Genomic DNA, 13,476 nt, shown 5'->3' with positions numbered 1-13,476 from the left:
GTGTACACACACACACACACACACACACGCCCTCCTTAAAAAGAAAGGAAATTCTGACACAAGCTACAGCATGGATGAACCTTGGGGACATAATGATCAGTGAAATAAACCTGTCACAAAAAGATGAATACGAATGATTCCACTTTATGCAGTACCCAGAGCAGTGAAACTCAGAGAGACAGAATGTTAGTTCCCAAGGACTGGGGAGAGGGGAGAATAGAGTACTGCTATTTAATGGGTATGAAATTCGGTTTTGCAAAATGAAGGATTTTGGAGACTCATATATGCACAACAATGTGAATATACTTAACATTCCTCAACTGTACATCTAAAAATGGGTAAGATGGTAAATGCTGTGTATTTTACCACATTAAAAAAGCAAAGTTCCAGCATCTGCTACAGGAAGTTCTCTGGGACCTCACCCTTCTCTAACCAGAGTCAGATGTCCCTCCCTGCTCACAGTTACATTTTGCCTCAGGCTTAGCACACGCCCACCACAGCCACCCTGCCGCGGCCACCACCCAGAGCTGAGGACCAGGAGGGAGGGAGGCGGAGCTGGAGGCAGCTGACAGGGCAGCTCTGTGTGCCTCCTGCTGAAACCGAATTAGAGCAACTAAACTGCAGAATGGAGAATGCGCTGACTCAGGTCCTACTTCCTCTCCCTTCCAGTGCAGTGTGTTCTGGGTTCCCTGTCATCTGAGTGGGACAAACAGGTGCAAACAGGTGCAGGTGCTGACAGAGTTGAGTATGTGCACAAGTCAGCGCTCCTGTCCCACAGTGGGGACCCTGCACCCCTTCCCAGCCTTGCCGGGGTGGCCCAGAGTGAAGCCCCCAAACAGACTACTGCTCCTCTGTTTACTCCCCCTTTCTCTTTCGGCCTTTATTTTTAATTTAAAAAATGAAGCTGTTACAAGCTAGTCATGATTGCATATTCATTTCTAAAAAAAAGAAAAATCAGACAATATGGAAACACGTGGAATCAAAGTCCTACGTTCACTGCTACCTGTCCTAAGCCCTGGCCCCGTGCCCAGCGAGAGCCACAGTCATGGCCTGGGTGTCTGTCACCTCCTCACTCATCTTGGGGGCAACATCCCCCTGAGCTGTGTCTTTCCACAGTCACCTGCCTTGCTCTGCCCACTGAATGATTTTAGGACTGAATTGTTCAGGAAGACGAAGAGTGTCATAATTTTCTAGCATATATATTTTCCTATCAACCTATAACATTTCAGTCAAGCATTGCTCCTGGAGAGGAATTCTTGTTCCAGTGGACTTAAGGAGGGTGGGCTCTGAAGGCTGGCAGACTGGCTCCTAGGGTGGTTTTGCTGCATGACTTAAAGCGGTTCCTTGACCTCGGTACAATATTGAACCGAATGACGGGGATAAAAGACCATGGGGAGGGTTAAACGAGGGAACACACATACAGAGCTTCTGCGTCCGGCACTGGGGAAGCCTGTGTGAGTTCTCATTATTTAAGATGTTGTGTTGACTTTGCAATTTAACCCTCTGGCTTCTGCTGTATGTTCAGGTTCTCAGTGGTCACCTCACAACAGGAATCTGCCTAATTTATAGACTACCAAGAGAGCCTGGTGAGTTTAGGCTTCTGCTGATTCCAGAATCCACACCCAGAGGAGCTGGATCTGGTAGGCAGGGCTTCCCAGCACATGCGTATGTGTTTTCCCAGTTAGAACAATAATAGATGTTCATGGGGGGGAATTTGGAGAGTACACACAAAAAATAACATGAAAATCAACCATAATGTGTATGGCTTGAGCAGGCCACTTAACAAGAGTTATGGTTATTTGGGATTTACCACATGACAGGCACCGTGCCAAATACTTTACAGACACTGACTCACTTAATGACTGTGACACAACAGAAAATATATATACTGGTCTGTGCCCCCAGCATCTCATGCAGAGCTTCTGAATCACTTGGAATTTCCTGAGTGATAAGGGCACGAGGCACATCTCTTGTTCTAATATTTGGTCGTGGGCCGCGGTTCCCAACATCGGGCTCCTGAAACCCTTGTAATTTCCTGGGTGATAGGAGTATCTTTGTTCTAATGAGGCAACTCTGGGTGGGCTCCTGAATGGCTCCTATTTGGGGGATAGTTACTGAAAGGCCAGGCCATCATTAGAAGCTTGGAATTTTCACCCATCCTGCAGAAAGGGGGGCAGGTAGCTAACTAATCAGGCCTACATGAGGAAGCCTCCATAAAATCCCAATAGCTTAAGGGTTCAGAGAGGTTCCAGGTGGGTGACCACATCCATGCCCCCAACTCCACAGGGGCAGAAGCTCCTATGCTCAGGACCCTCCAAGGTGTCGCCCTCTGTATCTCTTTACCTGGCTCTTCACCCTTTATCATAGCCTTTAATAAACTGGTAAACATAAGTAAGCATTTCACTGAGGTCTGCGAGCCAGTCTAGCAAATAACTGAATCCAACGGAGAGGAGGTCATTAGAATCTCCAATTTATAGCCAAGTGTGATAGAAACCATGGACAACCTGGAGACCTGTACTTGCAGTTAGCATCTGAAGTGGGGGGCGGGGGCAGCCCCGTGGGACTGAGCCCTTAACCTGTGTGATCTGGCACTGTCTTTGACACAAAGAATTTGAATGTAGGACATCCAGCTGGTGTCACAGAGAAATGCTTGTTGGTGGGGAACAATCCCCAGATATCTGGTGACCAGAAGTGTCAGAAGCAAAGCATTTCGTGTGAAAATAAAGGAGACTCACAGGAAGAAAACCAGGTGGTTTTCCTAACACAATGTCCATAACCACTGTAGGAGGCAGACACTGTCCATCCCGATTATACTTAAGTGGAAAGTGAAATGTATAGAGGTGAATTCACCCCAAACCAAACAGCTTTTAAGGAGGAAATGGAATTTGAATTCCAAAGGCACACATCCCGATTTGACCTGCCATGGAGAGTGGGAGAGCTAGTGACCAGCATATAGGTGGTCACTGTGTGGATAAATAGCAGGGCCCAGCTCCTGCAGGGCAGGACTCAGAAGCACTAGCAGAGAAGGGACTCCCAAAATGATACCCTGATCATCTACTGGTCAGACATTTCCAAAAGCCTCCTCTGTGCCAAGCACTGCCCATATGTCACTTCTAATCCTCATGGTCACAGCACCATCTGGCCTGTGGTGGCTGGAGACCTGGAGAAGGGTTACCTGCAGCCTCCAGAGCTGCTCTGCCACTGAGGTAAGGCACAGAGTCAGGGTCTGCAAACCTGAGTACCAGTCCCCCCACCCCCTGCCCCACCGACTGGCTGCAGAGCATGGTGGCAGGCTGTGAAGCAGTCAGCACTCTGTGGCTGCAGTGGGCAAAGACTCTGCCCTTTGGAGCCCACAGGGAGAAAGTTGCCTTCATGGCTGACATGACATCACAGCTGACATGGCATCTGTGACTAAGGAAGTAACCAAGCCACAAAGAAATGCTGTGGCTCAGTGGGTATAAAAGAAGACCAGGGCCCAGCCTTTCAGGCTGAGAACTGTACCCTTTGTCCAGTGAGAAAGACCTGAAGATGACATCAGAGTCACTCTGTAGTTAGGTACATTTCAATTTTTAAAAATTTATATTTAAGCTATAAGTATATAAAATTTATCATTTCTTAGAGTGTACTCAAATCTCCTCAATCTTTGCTCTGCCTGTAAGATCTTCAGTGAAAGACACAGTGATGTGAGCTTAATAGATCTTTAGTAAATACTTTTTTGGAGGGTGGGGGGTAGCTTAGTCCTCCATAATCTTCATCAGACGCATCTGGCAGCCACCCCACATTTACCCGCAATTCAAGTCAAAGCCAATATGCTTGGTATTTACAGTTTCATGACAAAACCTCTAGCCTATGCCCATGCCCATTATATGGCTGCCCCATTACCTCTTCTATAGAAGTTCAGGAGCTACCAGGGTTCCTGTGAAAACACCTGATGACAGTGGACCACCCAGTGGACCGTCCAGTGTGGTGAGTGGTAGCTCACAGCCATGCTTGTCTGGCCCTCTGAATCACAGCCAGCCTGCCTGCTCCCTGGGACTAGCCACCTGACAGCACAGCTCAGCCTGCGGCCCAAGCCTATTTCTCCTCCGCACTCCTCAGCTGCAGTCAGTCGCAACACTGAGCTGAGTTATGGGTGACACTCAACAGTTTATTGTTGATTGGCTGATTAATTCTGTTGCTAAGGGAACCTCCAGATTCTAGTGCAAACATGGGACTCCTTCCTGGCTTTGTGCTCAACAGCATGCTCTCTGGACTGGCTGCTCCCCGTGTGCCACCCCCACCTGGGTGAGGAGGAGCATTGAGAGCAGCAACTCCAAGAGAAAGGTGAGAATGCTGGTAAACCTGAGTGGAAAAAAGCAGGGAGGAGAGGACTGAGTGCTGGGATATGGAAAATTCTGTTTGAAGCAGCCTACGCAGTGATTATTGGTATTGGGGTTTTAGGTTCAACATAGATCTGGGTTCAAATTACAGTTCTTCCACTTACCAGGCCAAAGTTTAATTAAGCTTCCATTTCTTTATTTGAAAAATGGGCATAAAAATATCTGTGTCTTAGGTTGCTTTGAGATATCAATTAATGACGCAGATAAGGTAGAAGGCAGTGTGCCTAGTACCTAAGGGAACTTGCCCAGATCCAGACAGGCTCATGTTACTCCACTTTTTAATACTTAGATTTTTGGATAGAACATGACTAGAAAAACAATATTACATAAACTGAGGAAGAGCTTAAATGTGTACATTTAATGAAGATCACTTTTTGCAAAAAAAGTAAAGGAATTCTGGAAAATATTAATTCAAGAGGCCTAAGGAATCTGTCTAGAAATTAGACACATGTGTATATAATGAATATCCTATTCTCAGAGAATTTCTGTGATTGTATTTATGACCTTTTCAGATATAACATCAATAGTCTAAATATGGGGTCTTTTGTGAATGAACCACTCAGGTGACCCTTCTGTCTGCAATAAACCTCCCTGGGCACAGAGTAAGTGCTTCTACAAACATCAGTGATTTTAAGTGTCATTATAACGTCTGCAGGGATGTTGACCACACCTTGCTGATAGAGTTAGGCTGCTGCACACAGCAGACTGGTGAGGACCCTGGGGCACCTTCAGGTAGCACAAAAGTGACTGACCACTGCAGAATGAAGCCTAAGTCTTGGCCTCCTAGACCCTGTGCATCAGTGTGACAAGTGTTTGCATCTCATGACTCAGTGCACGTGGCAGCTCTGCTCTGAATAGACCCCCAACTACTGGCGCAGAGTTAGTAATACCCTCGTTCATGCTCCCCAGTACAATTTGTTCAGACGGCTGGGGAGCAAAACTTTTCCTCTACCCTTCATGTATTTTCCTGCTGGTCTAAGAGTTAAATTGGCATAAGACAGATTAACAGGAGAAAGTCAAATTTCATTATGTATGTACAAGGAATCCACACAGACATGTGATTCCAAAGATAGTCAGGGACAAGGAAGTATATAGTCATCCTCAACTAGGAAGATGGGGTAGGAGTCTGGGACTTCAAACAGAAGGAAAGCAATTCACGGGAAGATGAAAAAGGGTAAAAGTTTGTTAAAAATAAAAATGTTTGCTGAGCCACACAGAAAATATGGGACACAGAGAGGAATTTTAACAAACAGATTTTGCTAAGTTCCTCCCTATTTTCCACCCCTAAGGTCATATTATAATGCAGTTATGTATGGTGATAGCTCTCTTCCTGGAGCAGGTCTTCTATCTATATTCTTTTGGGCACTTAGAGGGGAGGTCAAAGCTGCTCTCTGAGTCTTTTGGGACTTGACTGTGTTCAGCTTGACATACTCTGCACGGCAAAGTGGCCTACCTGGGGGTGGCCTGCCCTTGGCCCCTCTTAGCAATAGCCATTAGTACTGTTCACCAGATGTTTCCAGTTCTCCCTCTACCCCCTTGCTGTTAAATTCCTCTCGGCCCCCTTCGAATTAAATATGGCCGTGTGACTTTGACTCATCAAATTAAGTGGAAGTGATGTGTTCCTTAGGAGCTAATGAGTAGTGTTCCAGAATCCCTTTCCCTCTGGCACAGCAACCAGAAATGTCCTGGACACCAGCTTCTATGTCAGCCTGGGCCCTGGATTCAGAACAACATGAGTAGGTCATGGATATGCAGCATGAGTTCTTTCAATTAATGACACTGAAATTGGTGGTTCTTTGTTACTGCAGCATTAGCTGGCCTGTACTGATTAAGATAATTCTATTTTAGATTCATTATCATGTAATAATTTTGTTTATATTTTCATGTGTCCTCCTGACCATGAACTTTTGAAGGGCAAAGTCTATGTCATACTCATATCTGATGTCTAGAGCTCTGAGCACAGTGGTAGCATGTACTCTGATCCTTATTAATAAGTGTTGACTGAATGAATAAATCTTACATTTGGTCTGAGACAATGCTAAATTCATTGATGGCTTCCTGACATTGGCCCATTCATGCCTTTTTGCAATAAGGTCTTTATATTCTTTCTCTCTTCTCATGGTCCTTTGACACAAGAGATCATCTGCCACCATATCCTGGATTTTTCCACATCTTCAGCAACTCTCCCGATTGTTTGAAACATTTGTTGATCCCTTCACTAATACATATGTTCATTTATCCCTTAAATATTGTCTGAGTATCCACTATGTGCCAGTCACTGAGCAATAGACTGGGAATATGGAATTGCAGAAAATGTGTATCTCAGTCTAATGGGGGAAAACAGACAAGAGGCAGATATGAACAATGCATCACAAAAAACATTTATGTCAACACTAGGGGTCTTTAATTTTTTTCTTATGAATGAAAGAAAACCTTCAGGTTTGAAAAATACTGCAATAGTCTAATCCCTAAAGAGATAAAAAATATACAGAAGAACCAATCAGAGAAGAAGAATACAATAGACAGAATGAAAAATACACTATAGGGATTCAACAGCAGATTAGAGGATGCAGAAGAATGGATCAGCAATTTGGAAGACAGTAACAGAAAGCACTCAACACAAGCTAAATAGCAGAAAGAAAAAAAATAAATAAAAAGAAATAAGGATAGGTTAAGGGACCAATGGGACAATATCAGATGTCCTAACATTTGCATTATAGGTGCCCCAGAAGGAGAACAGAAAGAGAGAAAAGGGTGGAAAACTTATTTGAATAAATAACAACTGAAAACTTCTGCAACTTAGGGGAAAAAACAGACTACCAGGACCAGGATGTACAGAAAGCCCCCAACAAGATGAATCCAAGGCAGTGCACACCAAGACACATAATTATTGAAATTTCAAAGATGAAAGACAAAGAGAGAACCTTAAAGCAGTGAGAGAAAAGCTACAAGTTACCTACGAGGAAACATCATAAGGCTATCAGCTGATTTTTCAGCAGAAACTCTTTAGGCCAGAAAGGAGTAGAATGATATATTCAAAATACTAACAGGAAAAAAACCTTCAACTAAGAATACTCTACCCAGCAACGTTATCATTCAGAACTGAAGGAGAGACTAAATGAGCTTCTCAGATAAACACAGGTTAAAGGAGTTCACCACCTCTAAACCAGCCTTACAAAAAGTGTTAAAGAGACTTATTTTAAGAGGAAAAGAAAAGACCATAAACTAGAAGCAAGAAATTCATGGAAAGAAGTACTTTCACTGGTAAAAGGAGACAGCAAAGGCAGTAGATCAATCACTTAAAAGTTAGTATAAAGGCTAAAAGCAGTAAAATGAACTACTTCTAAAATTAAGCTAAAGGATTCACTAAATAAAAAGGTGTCAAAGAAGTCATCACATACATAAAATGAGGAGGAGGAATAAAAAATGTAGTGCTGTTAGAATGTGTTTGAACTTAAGGGACCATCAATTTCACATAGATTGCTTTATGTGTAAGGTATCATACATAAAGCACATGTCTGTGTGGATTCCTTGTACATAAAATCTATAGCAGATACATAGAAAATAAAGAGAAAAGAATCCAACCATAACACTAAAGGAAGTCTTCACACACAAGGGAAGAGAGCAAGAGAAGAAGGAACGATCATGGAGCAACCCAAACAACCAGAAAACATGTAACAAAATGGCAACAAGTACATACCTATAATAATTACTTTAAATATAAATGGAATAAATCGTCCAACCAAAAGATAAAGGGTGACTGAAGGGATTAAAAAGCAAGACCTAATCTATATGCTGTCTATAAAAGACTCAATTCAGACCTAAAGACACACACAAACTGAAACTGAAGGGATGGAAAAAGATATTCCATGCAAATAGAAAAGAAAAAAAGCTGGAGTAGTAGTACTCTCATCAGACAAAATAGACTTTAAAATAAAGACTGTAAAAAGAGACAAAGAAGGACATTATATACTAATTAAGGACTCAATCCAGCAATAAGATATAACAGTTGTAAATATCTACACACCCACCAGAGGAGGACTTAAATACATAAAGCAAATACTAACAGACATAATGGTTTTTGAAACAAATTGACAGTAATACAATAATAGTAGGGGATTTAACCCTCTTACATAAATAGATCATTCAGACAGAAAAATCAATAAGGAAACAATTGCTTTGAATGACACATTAGACCAAATAGACTTAATAGATATATACAGAACATTACATCTCAAAACAGCAGAACACTGATTCTTTTAAAGTGCACATGCAACATTCTCTAGGATAGATCCCATGTTAGGCCACAAAAGAGTCTTAATAAATTTAAGAAGACTGAAATCATACCAAGCATCTTTCCAACCACAACAATATGAAAATGGAAATCAATTACAAGAAAAAAATGGAAAAAAACACAAACATGGGGAGGCCAAACAACATGCCACTAAACAAATGATGACTCAACAAAGAAATCAAAGAGGAAATCAAAAGATACCTGGAAAATAATGAAAATAGAAACACAACAATACAAAATCTTTGGGTTGCAGCAATAGTTGTAAAAGGGAATTTTATAGCATTACAGGCTTACCTTAAGAAACAAGAAAAATTTCAAATAAATAATATAACACTACACCTAAAGTAACTAGAAAAATAAGAACAAATAAAGCTCAAAGTTAGTAGAAGGAAGGAAGTAAAGATCAGAGTAGAAATAAACGAAAAGAGAGTTAAAAATAGTCAATCAATGAAGGTAAGAACTAGTTCTTTCAAAAGCTAAAATTGATCAACCTTTAGCTAGACTCGTCAGGAAAAAAAGGACTAAAAAAAAATCAGATATGAAAGAAGAAAAGTTACAACTGACATTATAGAAGCACAATTATAAGAGATTACCATAAAAATTATATGCCAAAAATTGGACAACCTAGAAGAAATAGATAAATTCCTGGAAACATGCAATCACTCAAGACTAAACCAGTAAGAAATAGAAAATCTGAACACACTAATTACTAGTAATAAAATTGAAGCAGTGATTTAAAAACTCCTAACAAACAAATGCCATGTCCAGATGGTTTCACAACCTAATTCTACCATTTAAAGAAGCTAATACTCATCCTTCTTAGAAAAGTATTCCAAAAAGTAGAAGAGGAGGGACTATTTCCAAACTCATTCTATGCAGCTGGCATCTCTCTAATACCAAAATCAGACAAAGAAATTACAAAAACATTAAATTATAGACCAATATCCCTGATGAACATAGATGCAAAAATCCTCAAAAAAATATTTGCAAATCAAATTTTAAAATACTTCAAAAGGATCATTTACCATGACCAAATGGGCATTATTTTAGGGATGAAAGGATGGTTCAGTATCCACAAATCAATCAATGTGATACACCACTTTAACAAAATGAAGGATAAAAACCATGTCCATCTCAATAGATGCTGAAAAAAATCTTTGACAAAATTCAGCATCACTCATGACAAAAACTCTTAAAATGAGTATAGAGGGAATATATCTCAACAAAATAAAGGCCATACATAAAAAACCCACAGGTAACATCCTACTCAATGGGGGAAAGCTAAAAGCTTTTCCTCTAAGATACAGAACAAAATAAGGATTCCCATTCTCATCACTTTTGTTCAACATAGTACTGGAAGCCCTAGCCATAGCAATCAGGCAATAAAAAGAAATAAAAGGCACCCAAATTTGTAAGGCAGAAGTAAAATTATCATTATTTGCAGATGACATGGTACTATATGCAGAAAACCTAAAGACTTCACCAAAAAACTGTAATAATTAATAAATGAATTCACTATAGTTTTATGGATACAAAATCAATATCTGTCACATTGCTGTATACAATAATGAACTAAAAGAAAGAAAAATTAAGAAAATCCCATTTATATTGCATCAAAAAGAATAAATACCTAGGATAAATTTAACCAAGGAGGTGAAAGACATTTACTCGGTAAACTACAAGATACTGATGAAAAATCTCAAGGAGATACAAATAAATGAAGAGCTATTCCATGCCTATAAATAGGAAGAATTAATATTGTTAAAAGACCATACTGTCTGAAGCAATCTACAGATTCAATGCAATTCCTATTGAAATACCAATGGCATTTTTCACAGAACTAGAACAAATAATCATAAAATTTGTATGGGATCACAAAAGACCCCAAACATCCAAAGCAATCTTGAAGAAGAAGAACAAAACTAGGAGTATCATGCTTCCTGACTTCAACTATACTACAAAGCTATGGTCATCAAAACAGTGTGGTATTGGTGCATTGGTGCAAGAACAGACCCAAAGATCAATGGAACAGAATAGAAAGCCCAGAAATAAACCCACACCTATATGGTCAGTTAATATATGACAATAGAGGCAAGAATATATAGTGGGAAAAAGGCAGTCCCCTCAATAAATGGTGTTGCAAAAACTGAACAGTTAAGTGCAAAAGAATGAAACTGGATCACTGTCTTATACCATGTACAAAAATAAATTCAAAATGGATTAAATACCTAAAGATAAAACCTGAAGCCATGAAACTCCTAAAAGAAAACATAGGCAGGAATCTCTTGAACATCAGCATGAGTAATTTTTTCTGGAGATGTCTCCCCAGACAAGGGAAACAAAAGAAAAAATAAACAAGTGAGACTACATTAAACTAAAAACTTCTGCACAGCAAAAGAAACCATCAACAAAATGAAAAGACAACCTACTGTATGGGAGAAGATATTTGAAATGATATATCTGATAAGGGGCTAATCCAAAATATATGAAGAAATCATTCAACTCAACACCAAAAAACTCTGTAAGTAATCCAATTTAAAAAATGGGCAGAGGACCTGAACAGAAATTTTTCCAAAGATGTACGGATGACCAACAGACACAAGAAAAGATGTTCAACATCACTAATCATCAGGGGAATGTAAATCAAATCCACAATGAGATGATGTCTTACACCAGTCAGAACAGTTAATATCAACAAGACAAGAAATAACAAGTGTTGATGAGGATATGGAGAAAAAAGGAACCCTCATACACTGTTGGTGGGAATACAAATTGGTTCAGCCACTGTAAAAAGTAGTATGGAAATTTCTCAGAAAACTAAAAATACAAATACCATATGACCCAGCAACTCCACACTGGGAATTTACCCAAAGAAAACAAAATCACTAATTCAAAAAGATATATGCACTCCTATGTTTATCACAGCATTATTTACAATAGTCAAAATATGGAAACAATATAAATGTCCATTGACAGATGAATGGACAGAGGATGTGATATATATATGTTTATACACACACACAGATAATAGAATATTACTCAGCCACAAAAAAGAATGAAATCTTGCCAATTGTGAGAACATGGATGGACCTCGGGACTATTATGCTATGTGAAGTAAGTCAGACAGAGAAGGGTTTCAGTTACATGTGTAATCTAAAAAACAAAACAAATAAGCAAAAATAGAAAGAAACTCATAAACACAGAGAACAGACTGCTGGTTGCTGTAAGGGAGGGTGGTGGGTAAAATAGGTGAAGGGGGAAAAATTAGTAAAAGTGTTTGATATTTTGATCTGGGTGATGGTTATGCAAGTGTATACACATGTCAAAATTCAATAAGCTGTACACTAAGATTTGTGCATTTTATTATATGCACTTCAATATAAATTTTTTTAAATGCATAGAAAAAAATGAGTTGTTGAGAAGAGCCTCTGGATAATCTGTGTAAAGCACAAAAGCCCATGGAAATCCACACATATGACAGATGTTATTATTCCCAATGTCATGGTTAAATCAAATAACATATACAAATTGCCTTGGCCAGAAGATGCTCAAGTAAGTTAGCCATTACTTTCATTATCAATATTACATACAGAGCATGACATTTCTTATGATACCAACTTTGGATTTGAATATGCCCAAATCAATACCCAAAAACAGAATTGTTTTCCTGTGGATAACTTTATGTCCATTTTTCCTTGTAGGACTTGAAGCTAGGGAGACAGAGGGCATGGCTCAATGCTCATTGCAGATTCTGGTCGATTTCGTTTGGCTGCTACTTGGCTTCAGCAAAAGACATAGATTGCAGCCAGGCACCCCATGTGAACAGTCAAATGGAGCCCATTAAAACAGAAAAATACTAAAATCTAATGCAAAAAGTCTTGTGTGTTTCACCCAGAGTTTTATAAGGTTCTGAAGCCAAAACTGCCCACTGAAATCACTTTTTGTGACCCCAATGTGACCGATCGAAAGGATGTGATGAAGACAGATTTCAGGCAGTACTGAACTAAAGCCAGGGAGACTGGGTGCCATAAGCCATTTCTCAGCTTTTAAGACATATATAGCCATCAAATGAACATAACTTCCAGCAACAATCTTGCCAGAAATCAGAAACTTTCTGTAGGAGTAAAGAATTGCAAGTTGTTTGACAAGTGAAGACATTTAAAATCTCTTTGGTTCTCAGATCCCAGTCTCCATCATGTCAGGGGCAGGGCAGGTAGAGACTGATGGTGGATGGAAACTCCATGTGCACCTGGGCCAGCCTGGGCCCAGGTGTGCTCATGACTGGAAGGCTCAGGGAAAGCTGAGAACCAGGATGAGGCATGGAGAAGATAATCAGGAGGATGCACGCTCTCCAGTGGGAGTCAGAAGCAGGCATCCAAAGCAAGAGGACATGGGCAACTTCTCACCTCAGGATTTCCTAGAGCTGTTATCTTCTCAATTCACAGAAACATGTGACTACCTCTCAAAATGTCCTGCCATGAGCTAAATGCAGTCCTCCACTTGTACTGTGAAAGAGCAGAGGTCCAGAGGGATTGTTAATTCTCATGATCTGAAAAGCAATGATCTCGTAGCCTTTAAGGGTACTGTGTTTGCCCCAATCTAAGTCCTTTTCAAAAGTTTTGAATTTGACTGTTAAATTATACAGGTATGCATCCATCCCTTCATCAACAAACATGTATTACTACAACCCTTGTTTCCCACTTCCATCCATATTGTGACACGTTCCTCTTCCATTCTTCATGTTAACTCCTCCTTTTCTGCCTAGGAAATTTCCTTATTAATGGCAATAATTATGGAATAATT

The sequence above is a fragment of the Manis pentadactyla genome, chromosome 9 (assembly GCF_030020395.1).
Source record: "Manis pentadactyla isolate mManPen7 chromosome 9, mManPen7.hap1, whole genome shotgun sequence".
Taxonomy (NCBI): domain Eukaryota; kingdom Metazoa; phylum Chordata; class Mammalia; order Pholidota; family Manidae; genus Manis; species Manis pentadactyla.
This window is presented reverse-complemented; position numbering follows the sequence as displayed.